The sequence below is a fragment of the Aythya marila genome (assembly GCF_965140915.1).
Source record: "Aythya marila genome assembly, chromosome: 12".
NCBI lineage: Eukaryota > Metazoa > Chordata > Aves > Anseriformes > Anatidae > Aythya > Aythya marila.
This window is the reverse complement of record NC_139053.1, coordinates 6,867,554-6,889,483: the sequence shown is the minus strand read 5'-3', so window position 1 is coordinate 6,889,483 and position 21,930 is coordinate 6,867,554.

The window sequence follows — 21,930 nt, the reverse complement described above, 5'->3', positions numbered from 1 at the left end:
TAATTCTTTAGGAGTAATGAGAAATAGTAAAGAATAGAAGTATGTTTCTGTCACTTCAGAATGAGAATTGTTCAGCTTGTTTTGATGTAGATGTTCCTGTTAACATTACTTCCATCTACCTGCTTATCCATTTTGTGTGGTTCTATTCTTTTGGGTTCAAGCTGCCTTGAGGTGTTATGGGGGTGGAGGGGACAAGCACTTCCAGCGGTGGAATTATCTTAGCCAATAACATCAGCAGTGTATGATGCTGTCCAAGGAAGAGGTACCAAATTCTACGCTAATCTTACTGCCAAAGGTAGTTTTGAACAGTGAAGAAACATGTGCATGTGATAAAGTTCTGCTAGCGTAATTAATACCGTAATTTGGCTCGCAGATTCTGTGAGGGCTTTGTGGCCATGTTTTGCATGAAAACTGTGTGTGCGTGGTGGTTGTGGTTTTATACTGATGCGGCTGGGATCAGCAGCTACTTAAAGAGTCAGGAAAATTATAACTGCCTTGTGAACGTTGAAGTGCAATGTGTATAGCTTCTTACACGTCCTTCATACCAGCCCAAGCTTATCTGGAGTATCTGTTACCAGTTCATAATGTAGCAGATGTTGCATATTTTCTGTGCTTTTTCTTGCTGCTAAACAAGGCTGTTTCTTTCCCCCAGTTCCAAATAAAAATGCTCCAAAAAAATGTGAATCCAGTTCTCTTACCCACACTGTAACATCCAATATTGTTGAGTGTTCTGAGGTTTGAAGATGAAAGAAACGGGCCATAAGTTATGGAGTTAGAGGACAATATAAACAAAATGACCTTTGGTATCATGCTTGCCATATTCTGATGAATAAATTGAGTTCATGTTTAACATTCAGATAATATTCCTGGCAGAGCAAAACATTGCCACATTAAATGTTCAGATCAGAAATGTTAAATGCAGACTAAATTAAGTTGGATCTTAGGACAGCAAACTTAAAATGAGTAACATGTGGCAATATTTGATTTAACAAAGAAATGTTTCTTTTTTCCTTTTTTCCTTTTTCTTTTACTTTTTTCCTTTTTCTTTTCTCTTTTTTTACTGTAAGTTTAAAAGTATAAAGATACACATGCCACAGTGCAGTGCCAGGAACGTTAACTGCTTTTGATCTCTCTCTTCAGATATTAAGGTCTCCCCCCGAACACACCCCTTGTTTGGCGTCTTAAGAGTTTTCATACCAATAAAGATGCAGAGAACAGCAGTCTTTGCTTCTGTTTCTTAAGCTTGTTTTCTTAGTGTTGCATGATCTATGCCCTGAAGAGGTCAATTTTAATCAGCCCCCAGGCACTGCTTAACGTTTAGGGCCAAATTTTCAAAGAAGGCCTCGGCTGGATTTTGATTAGTGAGTGTGTGATCGTTTCTTGCACTGCTGAGCCTCCCAAACACATGTATGTTTTTGCCTGCCAAAGTACAGTACTGAACTCTTTGAAGTGAAGATGTGGTCGTCCATGCTACTGACATGTGCGTTCTTTGTTTGCAAATCGGGTAGTTGCACATCTGTGTGTATCTGCCATTGATTGTGGTTGTACAGCTGCACCTGCGTTTGATTGTGGGTATGAAATGGTAGGTATGGAGCTGGAATTTATTTTTGGAAAGGCAGTACCAGTTTTCTGTGAGATTAGTATGATTCTCAGTCCTTCCTGGTTTGTTGTTTTTGCAATTTAATCTTCTGGGAAGTATTATCCTCTGTAGAAATCTTCATTTTGCTGGCACTGAGAGCTAAAAGTAACTGTATTGTGCTAGTATTTTAATAAAAGGTTCCTTGGCTTCACGGGAGCATGGAGTTCACAGGGAAGGTACGTAAATCCAGTCCGTTAGTCATTTGGGATCAAGCAGTGTTTAAGGCAGCAGGAACTTTGCACACAAGGCTGTTTAGATACCTGTGATGACTTCTCACCGTTATAGTTCCTGTAGGAATGCCAAGCACCACTGTAGAAAAATGCCTCTTGCAAGCCACCAACATCAGCGCTAACATGGAAAATTGTGTCCAAAGTAGTACTGATTCACGTAAGTATTGCACAGTAACAACACCCAGCACTTTGATACTGCTCCTGTGTACTTCACTGAGGGCGAGGAGACTGCTAGGGTGTATCACCAGTTATTGCTTAGGCATGTGGGTATGTTCTGACAGACTCTAAATGTTTAGTCAAGATCAGGACTCAGTGCCTCCCTTAGAGCAGAGGAATTGGTGCCTGCCTGAAGGATTAGTTCAGGCAAATATCTTGGTGTTAGAGAAATACAGTCAACGCTGTCCAGCTAGGAACCTCAAAGCTGAAGTGGATTTCAGCATTATCTTTTTTTTTTCTTGTGCTTTGAGAAATCCCTTTGTAGTTCTTCACGCAGACTTTCCAGACAACCCGCTCAGGAAGGATATTGGGATCCAGGGCATGGAAACAGAGAATGTTTTAGGTGCAGACTTGTCAACAGGAGCCGCAAGGCCCCTTACTTCACGGACTTCCCTTCTGCTTGTAGCACAAGCAGTGGGTTGCGGTCCTGCCCTACGTGCCAGCAGCAGCAGCTGGAGCATAGCCTTGGCTTCGCTGCAAGAGGAAACAGGCCTGTGATGATTTAAAAACTGGGCAGGTTGGAAGGGAGCAATTAACTAGTAAAAGTTCATAACCATGCAATTATGGCACAGTGACTGGGCAGGCTGAAGTTCATTGGCCGTTTGAGGCTCTCCGAGATGCATACCAGCCTCTGAGATATTCTGTATTTAGTTTTAATTCATTTCAGTCTTCCTTGAAGGTTCAGTTTTTGGCATGTGTAACTACAACAGAGCTTCAAAGAGTATGCAGCCAGAAAGCTTACTGAGTTGCCCAAGACTTCCTCTGTATGTGTTCATGTATGGGTTTGCAAACTGAAGCATGTCCTGCAGGACATGCACTATAACTCCCTAAATTCATTCACTTGAAAAATAGTGGGTTTGTATGTAAGAATCTGGAACATAACTAGCGTGAGGAAAAGAAATGCGCGGTCACGAACGTAGCTGCAAACTGATCTCCCCACCCAGCTTATCCCGGACAGTTTTGGCAGCTGAAAATAATATGTAAAGAATTGTTAGCTTTGGGAAAGACAGAAATAGCATCCCAAGTCCTAGTGGAGGCTAACGCTATCTTTGTGAAGTGCAATTAGCTTCAAAAATTGTTGTATTTTTTGTAATAAAAAGGAACTTGGGAACAGAGAAAAAGAATTGGAATTCTAATAAATAAGAGCAGAAAAAGGCAATCTCTGACTACTCTTGCTTTTTTGTCTTTCCATCTGAAGAGGGTCTCATCTATGTGCTGCATTTCTTTAAACTTTCTGAAATTATGCAGAGACTTCAAATTAGTTTTAAGATGCAGGGAATCCTCTGAGACCTTGCCAGGGCAGTTTGTTTCAAAAATCAGTGAGTGAAACAGAAAAACCCTTCAGAGTACCTCATTGACCTCTGTTAGGGGTAATATTTTTTGTCATTGTTTTTAATGCTGCTTCTCCTTGGCTGCATCCTGCGCTGCCTGGGCAGTAGCTGGGGAATCAAAGGAAGCAGCCAATAGGTGCTGGCTTATGCGGCCTCTGCTGGACACCTCGCTGCTCGAGCTGCGCCTGAAGGCGGGGATGTGGGAGCACCTGTCAGGTAGGGTTACTGCTACGCTCACGTCTGCAGAAAGAGAACAGGAAGGCTGGAACGCTTCTGTCATGTTGCTGATGTTTGGTAACAAAACCATACTGGTAATGAATAATGCCTACTGCACAACAGAAGGAAATTGTGTTTATTTTATAGGCCTTAAAGTTATTCTGTCTACTTGGCATCAGACACCCCAAATTCTCAGTAATTTTTTTTTTTTTTTTATCATTTGCACCGACTCTCAAGTTCTAGCTTTGGTGCTAAAGAAAGCAGGCAGCATTCTTTCACCGGGGCATTTGGGATATGTACTGTGGAAAACAGTTCTTCTGATACAGAAGGTAATGAAAAGTCTCCCACCACTGAAACAAAAATGTGTTACTAGAAACAATGACAGCTTGTCAGACTGAAAAGTAGGATAACTTTCAGAGATGTGAAAGAACAAACGCCATGTGAATTGAAATATGTATGACTTGACTAGAATGACTTAGGGCTGGAAATAGACTTGGTAGCTTGGTTTTTGGTTTTGCTGCTTTGTTCCACATGGTAAAACTGCATTTGGATGACCATGGGGATTTTATGAGAAATTTAAGCAAATGAATGCATTGACTGAAAGATGAACATAGGTCCGATTCTGTTACACAAAGCCCTTACCAGTACTTTTGACACTGGAGAACAATTAGAAACTTGGATAGAGCACAATGGATCCCATCAACTTGGAATCTTAAATAGAGGAGTCTCTTGCAATTATGCTTTTTTTTCCCCCCTTGCTAGGGCAAAGACAACTTTTAAAGCCATCACTTGCTTTGAGAGTGTCAGAGCACAAGTAAGAATTTGTCTTTGTCCAGTTACCCGGCTGTGAGCAAAGCATCAAGACCACCAGCCTATCTAAGCCTCCTTCCAGAAGTCCTGCTGATAAGAGGAAAAGATACTTCGTCCTCAGATATCACCTCAAACATCTCAGTTGCTCTATGGCAGCTTTTCTGATACAAGATCAGGTCTAGCAATAATTATTGCTGTCACCTATTGTTGCATTGTAAGGGTCTTGTCTGTTTTCCTTCCCAGGGCTTCTGGGATCATGCCAGTTTGGAGCAGACTCAGGAAAAGAAGAAACTCCCAAGTGTATTTTCAAAACCAAGACAGGGCATGAGTTGCTCTCCCTTCATTACTCTCCTCTTCCCTAGGAGGGCCCATAAGGGCCCAAATCCATGTTCATATCTATTCCTAACGAACTATACATTATCAGTGTCTGGCATCCTTCACCCTTTCTACTGCATGGCTGTACATCCTCATGGAGGAGACTGAGGCTATGCCAGCAACAGAAATCTAAGAACTACCCAAACACGAAGAACTAACATGTTCATTGGCTGCTAAGCTTTGTTAGAGCATATTATGATTTCACATGTCAAATAGAAAAAGACAGTGTTAAGATAGTCAAATAGGTTTTTGTGGAAGGGTAAAGTCAAAACATGACACTTAATGTCACTCTAAATATAAAACATTTTTGGGTATCGTACTAATAACATTCTTCGTGTCCTCCTCTTATGAGAAAATGTGATTGATAAATTACTGAAGAAACAAAGTTACTGAGAACTGAAATATCTTTTAACACTACTTTGGCTATTTCTGTTCTTGAAATGCATCTTTTTGAGTTGGTGACTGTTTTAATTCTGTTGTTCCTCCCCATTTTTGGTTGAGCAGTGCCATGCCCATGCTGCACCCATTAAAATCAATGGAGGTAGAGGTTGGAGATACCACAAATGCTGGTTTTGAGAAGGGTGTTTTTCCCTTATCCACCAAGCCCTGCAGAAGATTGCATTCTCAATTCAGTCCTGAGCTCTGTAACAGGTGACCTGCTAAGCCTGAAGCCATTGTAATAAAGCTGTCAAAATGTACAGCAAATTTGGACTCTCTACAAGCAGAATTTGAGAGCTGTCATCACACAGAAACCTTTGGTTCTGTAAGTCACATTCTATAATGTACAGTTCAATGAACAACATGTTAATGTTCTGTTTTCTAAATGTTGTTTTGACATTTAAATGTTCAAAACCATCTTGAGTTAATTAAATGTAGAGGCTTCTAAGTGAATGGAGTGTGCTGACAACTCATCTAATTACCCATAATTAGGAGTAAAACAACATTAGCTAATAGAAATAATAAATAATTGTGATAGGGAAGAAAATTCAAATGTGCTGTCCAGCAGCATGGCAATTTTTCTCCCGAGCAGAATTCAGACATGAAAGCCCTGAATACAGTTCTATTTAATCACAGGCTGTATATGCGTAGGCATTTTTCACTTAATGGTGTAGGTTAATAGGAGCTGCTCTGAGAAGAGAAAATATTAAATGATGTTTTAGGCTGATGAATTCCAGAGGCTGGGGCATGTTCGTTGGAACAAAATAATGATGATAAGGACAAAATAGATCAACAAGGGGTTTGTAGAGTCTAAGATAATTTTGTCATCTATTAGTCTCGTCAACACCATTAAAAGGGTGGGGTGAATCAAGGGAACTAAGTCAATTTGGCTTTTTTAAAAAATCTGTGTTCTTTGCCAGTTGTTAGCTGACATTTTAACGATGGAGAAATCAAGTGTGGGCAAGTTCGTGTTCACTTACCTTCAGGATGGGCAGAGAGACAATGTTGTTCTAAGACTTCTTGCCTGCCTGTTTATCATCGGGAGCAGTTTTATTTACATTTGGAAATGGAAAACATCTGCTTCTTGATGACCTAAAATAATAATTTGTTGTAGTTGAAACTTAGTGTATGTTTTTGTGTGCGTGTGTGTAAAGCTAGGAAAAACCTTCAAATTTCTGCATTTTCTTCAGATCTGTGGTTAATAAAGCGTTTGTCTTCCTTCAGTCTAATGAGGTGTAATCTCAGCAGGAAAATGGGTTCCTTGCCACAGGCATCACTAGTTGCTGTTGTTCTTTTTTTTCCCTTATGTACTTAAATTGTTTTTAAGAAATGCTTTATTTAACAAATTTGTGAGATGGCAGTAATCTTTCTGTATTGCTTTCTGTATTTTTTTATTGCTATATGTTGTTTTTCACATATGTTACATGAGACATATAGCAAACAATATATTATGTATGTTGTGTGCTTGAAATAATACAAATTGAAACAAGTAGTGGATTTTGAAGTGGGTAACACGTTCAGTTTTATGTGTTCCTTCTATTGCATGCTTAATGTGCATGCATTTACCAGAATCACTTACAGAAAGAGAATTAGGAAAATAAATGCAAACAAAAAGCAACTGAGTTAGGGCTAATGCCCAGTTGGTGATTACACCTAGAAAAATCTTTAAGATTTGTTCAGGAAGATGTACAGACAGAAGCGATAGCAATATCAGTATGAACACAAGGCAACAGGGACATATACGTATGTAATGTAGGTGCATGTCTAACAGGCCTGCTGCGCTGAGAAACAGCACAAAGAACCCACAAAATAGCCATTGATAAAGAAGAAAGCAAGGAATTACTTTTTTGTATTAAAAACCGATCTTGGTAAGAATGGAATCTAAATTTGTGGTCCCCTTTGCTATACTACCATCATTATTCTAATGTTTTTGTTTGGCTGACAAAAAGTAAAAGGAAGAAAGATGATTATAAAGTATTCCAGTTGAAAGACTCAAAGACAGCTTTTCATAATTATGTTCCTATTTCCGTTACAACTTCTCATTTTCTGAGATCAATTTTTGCTTCAAGAGGTGATCCATAGATACTACCATGAATATTTATATTTAGAGAATGAAGAAGGAGCATTTGTAAATCCTTACCCTCTTAATTAATGCCAGTCTTCAAGGTTGTGCTTCCTGGTGATTGATAATAAAAAGGTTTCCGTGTGGCATGGTATCCTTTGCAGCATGAATCATACACAACCATAAAATTGTTAGCTACATCATTATGGCTGAGTGTATTGTACTAAACGAGCGCATACCAGAAAATGAAATGAATGTTTTATGTGTTCTCTCAGCTAGATTCAGATAGTGTGCAAAACGTACCTCTATGAACAAATCATATCCCTAAATGTGTTTTTTAAAGTTTGCATAATTAATTTGAATTCAGTTTTTACTGCTGGAACACAATGAATTTAATTCTATACGTCTTTATTTTATGTGCTGAGTGGCTGAGAGCTTGGTTTGGCTGTCACGTGAATGGAGATAACGTGCATGTCTTGCTGATTTCAATAGCATTGTATACATACATAAGGATCTACAAAACAGTGACTTGGCAAGCAATTGTCTAGACCAGCTATAATTAGATTTTTAAAAATAGCCTTCTAACTGTAGTTATTTTCTCTTTAAAACAAGGTAGCTTTCTATGCTATGGGTGGTGGCCAGGAACTGTTAGAAAAGCTGTGGAAATATCTTACAGGAATTGTTGTTTTCTGACCTGATGCTCAGTGACTAGACCCATGGCCAGGTGTCTTACATGATGTTTTATTTTTTTCTTTGTGATGGGACCCTGATGCAACATGGGAGATGTAATCCAGGTAGGAAGATCTATTTACAGCAGAACATATAGGATACTACTAATCTGACATAACATTTCCTATAAAATGTATTGGTGCCAAAGACAATACCTGAAGCACTTTCCTCAGTCTGAACTTCCCTTTGGGATCTGTACAATACAAGTAGGAATAATCTTGCTAAGGTAAGCAAACAATTGGATGATCAGCAGGGATCCTTCAGACTGCGACTAGTGGCTGATAAATCACATCACATTCATGCTCTTTTTTTTTTTTTTTTTTTTTAACAAATGTGTCCTTAAATAAGGCATGGTCTTGTTCCCAAATTGCTCTGGCATGAGATGCTGTTTCTTCCTATTCTTTTCACTTTGGTATTTGTATAGGATCTTTGGTGTTATGATAGTGAGAAGTGGACTCAGTGCTTTTTTTGAAGATCAGGTGAAGATTTTTCTTCCTCTGCAAAAACTGATGAAGGCTTGCATGAGGATTTCTCAGCACTTGACAGCGCCAGAGAGGTACATTTAGGTTAGCAGATCCAAAACCACTTGGCACAGAGCCAGTCCTACCTTTAAAACCTCCAGCACAAAAAAAAACTTGAAATCTTTGCAGATCTTGAGGGTTTGTTCTTTTTCTTATGAGGTGGAAGGTCTAAAGTTAATAGAGCTGGATCCCAGGAACACGACAGGACAAATCTGCTCCAAATCTTGAATTATGCACTTAAATAATAATAAGTAATTCTTCTTCGAAATTAATTCTATTCCGTATATACTAGATTAAAAATATTTCTGGTGTGACACTTCAGTATCATCATCTATCCACCATCAGTCACCTTTGTACTTTGCACAGTACCGCATCCTGATGAAAAATAGTCCTTTTTTATCCAAGCTGAAGTCATAGAAATCCCTCATTCTGTACTGCAGTCAGTCTGTTTTGAAAAGGAACAAATAAAATGCAGGATGGTCCCACTATATGGGGAAGTGGTAACTGTTTAAAGTAAAATCCCAAAATCAGTTTATCTATGTTACCAAGTTTGTCCTGTAGTCGATATGAGTGCTGTTGAGTATTGCTATAAATATTCCCTCCGAGCACATGGAAACAGGTGTTACAAAAATCCCTCAGATCACTTGCTTGACCTGTTAATTAAGTTTCATTGTTTACCTACGGCAAATGCTGGGGTTGACTCAGTACCGAGAGTACCCCAGGTTTGTATTCGTCCCCTCCCAAATTACCATGATTTAAGACCTCCTCCTTAATCTTGAAAGGATTGATAAAGACAGAATTGGAGACTTTATTTTTCCGGTGTAATCCCATCTGCTATAGCGGAATCCTCTGGATAGAAATCGTTAACTTCCTGTTACTGTAAATGGTTTTTAATATCATCTTGTGTATCATTGTTCCTACTTTTCATTTGGTAGCCAGCACTACATAATTAGTACATTAGTGAGAACTGTGCAATATTAATTCCCTTGTATTTGTCTTGAATTTGCAAGGAGCAGATTAGTACAGAAAGGCTGCTTGTCCCTTTAAAACACAGAATGTAATTACCATATCATTTTCTTTCTTCCTGGAGTTTTGTTTTGCCAAACAGAAGCAGAGGAGAGACCGAGAGCTGCTGGGGTTTTGTGAGGAAAGGCAATCTGCAGATTAGTGCAGGTTTTAGGAACTGCAGTAAAAACATAGGTGCAGAGGCTGGTACCGGATATTGTAAGCGGAGGTAGGAGGCGGTTGGGTTTTTTGTTAGTTTTTGGTGGTTTTTGCCTGAACCACCTAATTAATTCTTGACAAGCTTGCTGAATTGTTTGTCAAATTAAAACAAAGAAACTCCCACAGGAGAAGTCTATTAGGATGATTGTCAGGAAAAAGCCCAAACTTTGGACACACAAGGTCACCTAAAGGGAGATTTATGCACTTAGGAGCTTGTCTGTTTTCCCACCTAGATTAGCCCAATATAATATTTCACATCTGCCCTCATGCTTTGCTTTGTTTGGCCCTGGATCACTGCAGGCAAGGTAGCAGCAGTCCTGAAAAAGTCATAGTATTCATTATTCATTATAATTTTGGAAAAGTGAGGAATTCCCCCTGCGTGATCCCGAGCAGAGGGAGAGCAGCAGCCCTAAGGGCCCTGAGAGGAACCTGCTGGGTGCCAGCCCCTTCTGGTTGTCCCTGGCAGGGAAATGGGAAGCCCTCCCCTTTGTGGGGAGAAAGGGGCATAAGAAAGGAGATATTAAACCGGGGGGGGGAGGGGGGGGAATCAAACTTTTTTTTTTTTCCAGCGGAAGCCCTTTAAGGAATGCTAACAAGGCTTTAGCAGTGCCTTGTAGCCAGCCCTGACAGTGGTTGACTTTTCCTTCCTGGCTGGAGGGGAGGAAAACAGGAGAATTATCCAGGGCAATTGGCAGACACATGGGGCTGCCTCTCCTGTTCCCGGCTCTGACAATGGAGAGGCAAGAGATGCTTTACCATAGAAAATGTGGAACTCTGAGCAAAGGGGGTTTCCCTTTGGAAGTTCTCCGATGCTCCTGTTTCACACCGGCTGTTTTATACTCTAGCTGCTTGCGAGCAAATTTGTCTGGAGCACTTCACTAATCAGAGGGGAAAAACAAGCTCTGAAAAGGGCAGTGCAGTCTCCTCTCAGGAGTGCACAGAGTTCAGCTCAGCACTGCTGCAGCAGGTATCTTTACACCTTTGCACCTTTCCACTGAACCTGTGTCTCACACGAATGTCAGAAGTCACTGATTTTTGTTTTTTTTTAAACTAAGTATGCAATGCTTCTGTCCTAATCCTGGCCGTTGGGTAATAACACCCAAACTAAACAAACTTAGAATTGCCTGGCAAATTTCCAGGCAATTCCGTTTTCCCTTACTATGTATCTTGAATATTTTTTGCTTTACTTTGCACACATTTAATACTTAAAAAGAAGGGAGCCTTTCTTGTGGCAGTCACGCAGAGGTGCCTTTCACAAAGTGACTTACCTTCTGTCGGGGACGTTTGCAGGGAGGCAAATTGAATTAGAAGGAGGAGAGATTCTACTTTACTGAAGATAGGACTGTGAATTTGAAAATTAAGCAATTTATTCCCCTGCTAATACATGAACAGAATTCCCATCAGCAGTAGTGGAAACTGTGCACATGAAGAAAGAAAATGAGAGTGGTAAACCTGGCTATGGCAATATTGTTTTCAGTGTGTTTACACAGGATTAATGCTATTCTATAGACAGCTGCGCAAACCCTGAAGGATGTTTAGTAGTGTGTGTTTTTTATGCATATGAAATTACAGCAATTCACTGCTCTTGTTTGATTAAATTTTATTATATATTTTTTAATTATGTATATATATTGTTTTGGTTTTTTTCCAAATTTTTAAGAGAACTTTTGCCGTGGTGATCAGTCTTGTGATGTAGAGCCAGGCCTTGTGGCATGGAGATGTCAGCCTTGCAGCAAGCCCCGGGGCAGATGCGCTGGGCTCAGTGGGCTCCCTCCTGGGTCAGTGCTGCACGTTGGGGCATGAGGGGATGCCCTACGTAATGCAGCAGAAGGCTCAGCTTTGCCAATTCCTGCTTAATTCAGAGTCTCATTGCATTTGGTGAGGCTCCTTGGAGTGCAGTGAATGTGATTCCATATTATTTTTCTCTTTTTAAAGGGAAGGCAGGAGGAGGGGCATTGGAAGTACATGACAGTTCCTAACCATCCTGACTCTGGTGGAGTTTCAACAGAGGAGGGCAAAGAGATATTCGCCTTCAGATAACTCCTCGAATTTCAGTGTTGTTCTGCTTTTTTTTTTTTCCTTGGTAGTAATATAAAGGCAGAGAGAAAGCTTCCTCCATTTATTCCCCATCTTTTTGGGCAGCGAGGGGTTCTCATTACACTAAGCCCCCCCAGTAGTGACTCTGTAATAGCTTCCCTGTGCCTATAGAAGGCTGAACCATCTCCAACCATTACAGTGGGAGTAAGCTGCTCTTTGAAGGAACATCCATGGTTTTCCAGCTTTGCCTACTGTGGAAGTTTTATGAGTGACTGTGTTCTGTTTGAGTTAATTTCTCTGCTGCTCTTTTCTGTGTTGCCAGCAGAGAGAATACTATTACAGCACTTTCTTAACAGGAACGCTCTGTGCCAAAGGTTTTAAAGTGTTTTATTTTAATGTCACAGATGATTAAATGCTCTAGTGTGACTGACAAGCTTTAGTAAATTTGTACAAATTAGATATACTAGCTCTTAGTAAAATAGATTTTCTAAACCTGTTTTGTGTGAGAGGAGAACAAGTAGCTAATGATAGTAAAATACATTAAGATGCTGGCAAATTAGAAAAAGCCACTTGCGGCTTAGCAGCAGCTCTGTGACAACACTCTCCGAGGTTGGAGACCAGCAGTACGGCAGGAACACCCACAGGTTGCGCTGCAATGGCACTGCCCTCACTGAGCAAGCTGAGCTGATGCTTCATCAACATCAGGGTGTCCTCCAACTTGCTAGTAAGAGAAAAACCAGTGCTCTGTTCTCCTCTTGCCCCTTCTGAGGGTGCTGGCACCAGTGGAGATGCCAGCTGCCAAGAGGAGTATAAAAGCTGTTGTAATATGCAACAGTAAAGCCTCTCTGCTGGTGCTCTTGACTGTATTTTCTCAGGTGAACATAGACACTGCTGAAGACCGTAGGAGGAAGGGTTCTATTATGGGCCCAAATCAAGATATTTTTTTTTGGTATGGCTGGGGGAGGGCAGGATCCCTGCATTAATGATGGAAGCTGTGCTCCTGTTTAGATGCCTTGTCAGGAGGTGTTTCATGGCTGAAGAAGCTACGTGCTTGCATTTGACCTGGTAGCAAGCAAAGCATGGATGGCTTCAGCTGTTCCAAGCTCCAAACTGCTGGTGAAGAGGGAATCACGGGAGTTCACCAGCTGTCTAGGCCTAGGCATACAACTGTCTTTTTTATGGGTAAAGAGATGATGTCAGGGACTTGCTGCCTCAATTATGAGTTGGCTTCATGTGCTTGTAGTTGCATGCATGTGTCTGACAGAGTGTTTGGGATCCTTGTGATGCTGAGACATGCGGGGCCACAGAGGAGCTCGAGGAAGCGACCACCTGTGTTGGCAGCAAAGCGCAGCTCCTGCAGAGCAGGAATGTCTCAGTGCAGGATGGCTCCATCGCAGGTGCCTCGTCACCCTCATACAGAGCAGCCTCTGGAAAGAGGGTGTGAAGGTCTGGGGCCCCTCTGGACTGGTGGCAGCAGACCTGGTGTCTTGTTCTGGTAGTGGCTGCTGCTGCTCACCATGGGAGGGAACGGGGCACATGTTTCACCAGCCTCCACCTTCCTAATGCAACACCAGGGCTCCTGTGTTTGGCAGGGGGCTGAATCTCACAGCTGGGTACCACGTAACCTGATTGAGGGCTGGGAGGGATGGACCAAGGAGCTGCCTCACGTGAACAGATTTGTATTACTTTTTGATGCTTTCCTTGCAAAAAATAAAATTAGACATGTCTGTATCTGTTTCCTGTTCTTGGTGGGTAAAAGGTAAAACAGAAGCTCCTTGCAGAGGAAGCCTTTTATTAGGTGTTTGCGCTGCATCCAGTCTGAGCAGTGTTCCAGCTGCAGCCACAGTTGCAATACCAACAGTACCATATGGTAGGTACATCTCAGGCCTGAGCACTAATAATAGGTGTTACCACTTTGTTTGTGTTGTTGTAATGCCAGTCGCTTCTATTTGCTGTTAATGATAAGCATTTCATTTTCCTTAAAAATAACACGTGTTTTAAAGGAGCGTTTCAAAGTTAACAGTCTCTGAATCTCCCTTCAGGATGAAAGCAGGGGAGTGCATTTTATCATTAAATTATGATCTAATAAGAAGAATAAAGGAGTCTTAAGGAAAAAAAGCGTTATTAACAACATTGTCTTTTTTGATCTATGGATAGATAAGTGTCCTCTAGTGGAGATAGTACCCTACTTCTCTGCTCTTATAAACCTTTGTTCTCTTCTGATGCATATTAAGCACCAGATGAAAAATTCTGTTTGTCTGTGGTCTAACAATGAAATACCTTGTAGGAAATGAAAAGGTCAAGCTTTCCCTGTCAGTGATTTATTATAAACAGTGCCTCCTTCTTTTATTTCCTGATACTTTGCATTTGGATTAGTGATGATACATCACCAGCTGCTAGATAAAATATGAAGTTGGGAAACTATGGTCAAACATTTCTGCTGAGGAATGACCCTGTAATCAGCTCCCAGCACACACAGGTCTCGCTTGATTTATCAACCCAAACCTGGGATTCTAGAGAGGGATGAATTAGTTTGAAGATATCTAAGGGATAATAGCTAAAGCCAAAAGAGCTGTAGGAAAACCGTTTGTCACTGCCCTGCCCTGCCCTCCTTAATTGCAGAAAAATTGAGAGTGGATACGTTCGGCACCCGATATAAATCATTGGTCAAGTAACCAGCGATGTATCAAGCGGGGGAGTTGCAGGCCTGCTTCTCTGCTCCTCGCAGGCAGGATGCTTGCAGTTTGGACGCCAAGAGGCCGCTGGGCCAGTGTCATCTAAATGCACATCTGTTCCAATGCTGACTTCACCTTGGCCTTCTGTGTGACTTCATGCATTGTGGTGTTCTTCCAGTTTCTGATGTTGTGCTATTTTAATTGTCACTTTCTGTGGATTTGCATTTGGGGACCATTTGTCCTGTCTTTTTTTAGCTGAGGGTGTAACAGAAAAGGAATGTGCAATTGCCCAACATATGTTGTAAATGCTTATTCCCTTATTGCAATACATATTTGAAAGTTTAGTGGAAGCAGTATTACCAAATGAAATGAAGATCTGTACCCCATGTTCTCATATTCTTCTCATTCTCCATTTCTTAACTACACTTACCCCCCTACCCCCAAATAAATGCAAATGCTTAAATTTCTCAGCTTTGCGCACCTTTTAGGTAGTGCTTAACATGTGATTTCTAGTGTTGTGTCCATGGGCCAAGAAATTAGGCATGTGCCTGTATGTGAATTCACAGGATTGAGGAACCTTCTGCGGTAAGTAGAATCAGTCCTTTCAGTGCACATCAGGGAGCAATTAGAAATTAATCCAGACCATGTAATCTGTACATCTGCAAAAGCTGTGAGAAAATAACATTTCTTTCTGTTTTTCCATCTAATTATAGTTATGACAGTTTTTGGAGGTATGGTCTAGAGAATGCATAATGGTACTTCCCCTATGCCAATATTTATTCTTATTCCACATGGCTGTTCCTGTACCTCCTTTTTTGCTATATGACACAACTTTTCTAAAATTAATTTTGCAGCCTAAGTAAAAATCCAGTCGATTGCTTCTCTGTTGGCTTATTTGCTGCTTGAGTAACATAATCACGAGTGTGGTGCAAAATCCATTGTAATCTGTAGACGGGTCAGCGTCCTGCAAATTCCTTCAAGGGAGCAGGTAGGAGAGCACCTGGAATCTGGGATTTCTGGAGGTCGCCCCTCCTTCTCCTCAACCTGTTTAGCACTTTGCATGTGTTCTGTGTGTCCTTGGATAGAAACTAAAAATATTAAGGGAGTTGGTGCTTGATTTCTACCCCCTTCTAATGAGACCTAGACACTTCACTTCTTTATATTGTTGGTTTTCTGTTTTTAAGTCTCACCATTGCAGTGAAAGATTGGATGTGCTTAAGGACACTGCTGATTATGGATCAAAATGTCTTTAGAATTGGGCTTCAGTGAATAAAACATTAAAAATATTAGTTGCTCAATGCAAGTGCAATTTTTCAAGGCTAAGTTATGTTAACAGAATTTTTTATTAAATTGTGTTGTAATTCTTTTAAGCTAATGCATGAAAATGACCTCAAAATCAGATCAAATCTAGTTAAGAAGGTGATTATCTAAGTTCCTAAATGTCTTTCATCCAGAAGCTCTAAAGAAAGAATGAGACTTTATCCAGCCCAGAGAACATGAGCATCATAATTTTAACCACAAAGAAAATCAATATAAGAAGAGGAGAAAACAGCAACAAGCATTTGTCTATGCTAAGTGACGTTTGTCCCTTGTTATTAGCATGTTTTACGGTGTTCTCAGCACTTACTTCCCTGCATGAACTTGAAGCCCTGCTGCAGATTGCTACCCTGGGAGGAGAGTCCTTTAAGACTGAATCACAGGGGCACTGAAATTTTTGGTTGAAAATGCTCGTCTGCATGGTGTGAAGGATAATGGAATTTGATTTCACAAAACATATTTCATACTCAGTGTCCCAACCCACTCTATAGATGAATGAGTTAAATGCTGGAGAAGCGGTGACTGTGTAGGTAAATGTGGCACCAATTATGTAGTGGGCGATAGCTTACACGCAGCTGTGGACAATGGAAACAGGTTTTCTCTTTTATTACTGAGGGTCACCCAAGGTTAGCCCCTGTACTTTCTGAAAAGCACTCTGGGATTTCTAATTTCCACCTGGATGAGCACCAGAGACAGACAGAAAGGGCCACAGTTTAATGCTTCACCGAAAGGATGGATGAATGATTGTTGGATGATTAATGGCTGGTCTGCGCTGAAAGATGACAGCCTGTTATAATGGAGATAGCTAACATGTAATTTTCTGCATAGTGCCGTTGCACAGCCCCAGCATTCCCACGCATCGGGCATTTCTTGAGGGTAAGAGACACGGCAGTGAAGATACGGTGTTTGGTTAGTGTTCGTCCCCCTCTTGCCAGTGAGTGCTGATGTGGTAGCAGGCACTGCTGTGCTGCTGCTTGCGTGCTGCAGGTGGCTGCTATGGGGCTGGCAAACACCTCAGCATCCAGGAGGAGGATTTCTGAGGGAACTGAGGTGTTTTATCATATGCCTGAATTTCTGCTCACTGGGCATGGTGGTGTTTAAAATGTTATTTGATCAAAATCCAGCCAGAGTTCTGCTTGCAGACCGGTGTAGCTGGCCATGGTCAGAAAGCTGGGGCTGACCCTGTTGCGTCCTGGAACAAGGTCCTGATGTTCTGATAACTACATCACGTGTTATGTTACCAGCTGATTGCTTACTGTGGAGTGGATATTACGAAAAAAAAAAGCAACCACCGAACTTCACAAATGGTTTGCTTGATTTGAATTTACTCCCTTTCCCACCCAAAAATCTTCTTTCCATTCTGTTGATCTGGAGCATGATTATCCTCAGGTTCTACTGCTGCATTAGTTTACAGCAATGCCATCCCAGCTGTACCCAAAACTGCTTCAGAGCCAAACTCCTAAGTTCATATCTGCGCACGCTACTGCAAGAGGGGTTCTTTGAGTGAGGGCACTGAAATAGTTCCTGCCGGTTGGGTTGACCAGTCACTGCTTGTGCAATTTTCACAATCACTAACACCAAACCACAGGTCTAATTTGAACTGGGCTTGGCATGAGCACGTTTCTGTTGAATTACTCAAAGCACGTTCCGTAGGCTTTGTCCTAGCTTTGTGCTTTCATGGTGGCTAGAGAAGGACATGTTATACTTCATCAAGGCTGAGTGGTACAGACAGGTGATACCTGATCCAGTATGTAGCTGGCTAGCACAAAATTAATGCAGCAAAAATTTCTGATCAAATCCAAACTGGCAGAGTGAGGTAAAACCAGACCAGCAATTCATATCATGTGGCTGCGGACTCCTTAGCTGATACTGGAAGTCTTAAAGGCATCTTCACTGTCTTGATTAATCAAGGTGTTAGAAACCACTTCTACAACTTTGAAACACCCTGATTAGAAGTCTTTATGGGGAATTTTATTAGAGAATGGAGTTACTTTTATCCATATTGTATTTCGTAGAAACTGTTTTCCTTAAATTATCTTCTATTTTCGGTATAATTTAAAAGGTGCTGAGAAATGGGAGGGAGGGCGTTTCTCTATAACTTCTGTATAAGAAGCCAAGAGTTTCAACAAGAATATACAAAAACAAATAAAATCACTTTGATCAACATTATATGGAAAAAAAAAAATACAGGTTTTCCAGTAAATTTCACTTTTTGAAATGTTAAAGACCAAAAAGATTTAAATATCTTTCATTAAATAAGATTATCTATTTAATGAAAGGTACTAGCAACTGCTTACAGATATCTTATAAGCAAAGGAAGTATGCAAATTTGTTAATTTGATGTTATCCATTACCTTAAGTAAAAGGTTAATTACCCTATGTGTATTAAATATAGAAACCCAAGGGTCAGATTAACAGGATATGTAATGAAGATGTAATAATACGTAATAACAGAGTTCTGTTGATTTGTACTGTTTACAGTTGGTTAGTTAACCATTGAAAGGTCATGTTGAAAATAGCATCAAAATACATCTGTATGTACCCACATCTATTTATAATCTGCCAAGCTTAGAAGATCCTTTTGTTGATTTTTCTCTTACCTAAAGAATTCTCCAGTGACAGGTTTATTTGAAATTTAATTTTAATTAAAAATAATGGGTTTTTCACTTGTATGGCTTATTAATGTTTTCAATAATCATAGTTAACATAGGAACCATAGTTCAAAAAAAACATAATGTACTCTTATGAGGCAGAGCCTAAGCAAAATTTAAGTTGCTTCACATACTAGATGAGCAGTGCTTTTTAACTTAGTGTGATGAAGTGTGCATCGTATTTTATTTGTAAGAAGTCTAGATTTCAGAATTAATGGGTTGTGTCTTTTCTTATTTGCCATTCCTGGGTATTTTGCAGTGGCTAAGGATGCAAAGGGGTAGAATTTGTATTTGTGTATTTGGCTTTAGTGGTGTTTTTTTTTTTTTTAAGGCAAATTATGCTACTAAGTTGATCAAAACAGATATTTAGGATTTGAGAGCATGTTCTGACTTTCTCATATCATCTTTTGTATCGTCTGTGTATCTTTATTGACTAGTAAAGACACCTGGTGTATATTCATTTAATCAAAGGGCTGTGATACTTCATGATATGCTTTCAAATCTCTTACCTGTAATGAGGTCCTTGGCTTGCCTGCTCAGAAAAATGGAGGCTTGGGGCGCAAAACAAAGACCACTGTAGACATCGACTGCAGCAATAATGTACATGTAGGTCAGCAGAATGGAAAGTTGTCATCTGGCTGAGGCTCCCTGGTTAATATCCCAAATGTTCCTAGAGCACTGGAAGGTGTATCGGGTCTTTAACATAGCAGCATACTGCCACCTAACATCACATGAGGCATAAATTCAGTTTGTCTTCACCACAGATCCAGTCTGGAATCCTGCCTGTGTTTGAGGCTTTCCACCCGAACTGTATAAAAGTTTTTGGTGGGGATGATGTGTTGGAGGTACTTCTGCGTGGGCTGGAACCATGCAGTCCATTTGGGTAGTGGCAGCCCTTCTGGGGAAGGGTAAGTTCTCCTGAGGTGGATGAAATTGTCTCAAAATGAGTCTTAGGTCATCCTGTTATAAGACTTGCTGCCCTTCCTCTCCACATGCAGCCAGGCTCCTGCAAGGATGGAGGCAGCAAGGCCCTGCCAGGCTGGGGGGACACTTCTCTTCTGGGGTCCAGAGCCATGTCTCTGCCTTAAATCTAGCACCAGAGTTACTGGTGGGATTGTTTCCTATCTCATCTTAGCCCTAATGATGTTTGTTCATTCCACTAGCTCAGAAAACAGGTTTTTGTTGAGAACCCTCATCCTGAAAAGGAACAGCGCTGGTTTATGTGAGCCACTTGCCCAGCCAAGTATGTGAAAGGACAGCAATCTTCACAGCTATAACCTCAGGGAGAATTAAGGGGCATCAGAAGGGTGAGTGAAAGAAGTTGCATGCTGTAGCCTTACGAGAGGCTACAAATGCCTATTAGGGCCTTTTGCCCTGACACCAAGGTAAGGAAAATGTTTGGGCCCTGGTGGGCATTGCACAGGGAAAGCTCCTGAAGAGAGATGCTCAGAAAATGATGGTTGTGCAGGTAGCAGTGCTCCTTCCTTCACACGTTTAGAGGTTGTTTGACAATCTCCCGTTTGTCTATTGACATGTCCTGACCCTGTTTACTTGTAGGATCTGACAGGATCACAGCACTAATGCGACAGGCTGCAGTACATTTAAGGTAGAAATAGATTCACATTTCTACTTCAGTGCTCAGGTCAATGAAGTCACTTCAGAATTGCATTTATATGGCTGAGAGAAGAATTTGGCCACGCGCCCACTCTCTCCAGCACATTACACTTAAAAATAATTTAGCTAGCAGTTGTGAATACCCATTTCCTGCCAATAATTTTAGAATACCCTATTGCCAGGTGATCTCTCTGACCTCACGTTGCGAGTCCCATCATAGCAGTACCAGCCTGGGGGCCTTCCCCATGCTTCGTTGTTAGTACTCGCCACAGCAGCTTTGCTGACGGTAGATTTAGTCACGTACGTGATGGAGAGAAGAGTATTAAGTCCTCTCCTGTGTGTGCTTGTTTTATAAAAAGTGAGTTCAGTCACATTAACAGAAGATTCTCATGCTTTTTTGTACGTTTAAGTAGATTTTACATGTTTACATTTTAAAATGATGCATCAGCAGAATTAGGAAAAGTGTCTACTGTATGGTATGTGACACGTTCACGTGAAACCACAATAATTAAGGAGCAAACAAAGGAGCAGAGCTCAAAATCCTTACTCTCGTTTTCATGGAATGAAACTCATTGTTTCATCCTTACTCTAGTTTTCGTTGTTGTTTGTTCTTGAGCTCAGTGGTATTTTGGGTAACTTGCCCCAAACCATGTCAGGTAATGAATACAGCACCTTCCAGGTCAATGGCAAAACTCTGGGGTGGAGTAGACTGAATTAGAACTGGACTATCATGAAGCTCTCTCTGAAGCTGATTGATCTTTCTTTACTTAAAAAATGATTCTCTATTAGAGGAAAATGTTGCTCTTATGTTAGTTTCAGTGAAAAAGATCAGGGAAACAATTTTCTGTTATAAATTTAACTCTCGTGTCTAGGCTGTAGTCAGACTTTGTGTTTAGAAGCAGGCAATATGAACGCGTTATCTATGTAGCAGCTTTTGTTTGTTTTTCCCTATGGATCACCTAGCGTGTCAACTCGTGTGCTGGAAGCCAGTTCTCCTGTCTATAGCTCAGGGCTCCCCAGAACCCCTGCTTGGACTCTCAGATCAGCACTTGCACTGAAGTCACATCCAGCCCTTGGTAGGATTCGTGTCATTTCCTCCCCAGATGGAGCAGATTTATGATCTGAGCTTCCTATTCCAATGTGATGCCTTTAGGAGAGGTACGAGAGAGACTCTCTTCACTAGAGAACCGATACCATGTCATGCATGTGGTATTGGCAAGAGGTGAGCTCACACACCAGAAGTGTCCTGTGGCATCTTCAAGTGATCTGTTAGACCTCTCCATGCTCTTCTCAGGTTTGCAGATTTCAGGTTTGAGATATGACAGTGCTTTTACATGCAGAGCAAACTGTTAACATGTCATTTGTTCAAGGCAAACTGTCTGCGACAGGATAGTCTAGCTAAACAAGACATTATGCTATCAGTCTGTGAAAGGATGTCTGAAGTCCCCCGGCTGTGTAGAATACGAGGGCCTTTGCCTAGCAGACAAAATGTGCTCTTTACTGAAGAAAGAAAATGCATGTGTGTCATGGGGAGAGCTAAAACTTGGTTCAGGGGGACTTTTATGGGTGCTGTGGCCTAGGAAAGCTTTGACAGAAAATGGAACCAGTCCCCAGTGTTTGACATTTCTTCAGTGGGCAGATTGCTCTAATCTGTTTTCTTATTTTTCCTCTAAATCTTTCTTTACCACTTCTTGAGTTATCTGACAGCACGTAGCCTCTCTCAACTTTTTTCGTCTGATGTTACATGTGTTTAACCCTTAATAATCACAACGCTTGTGGCATGGCTGCCCCAGAATGCTTTCCACATTTTTCTTTTCTCATTTATTAAATCTACAAGCAATGGTG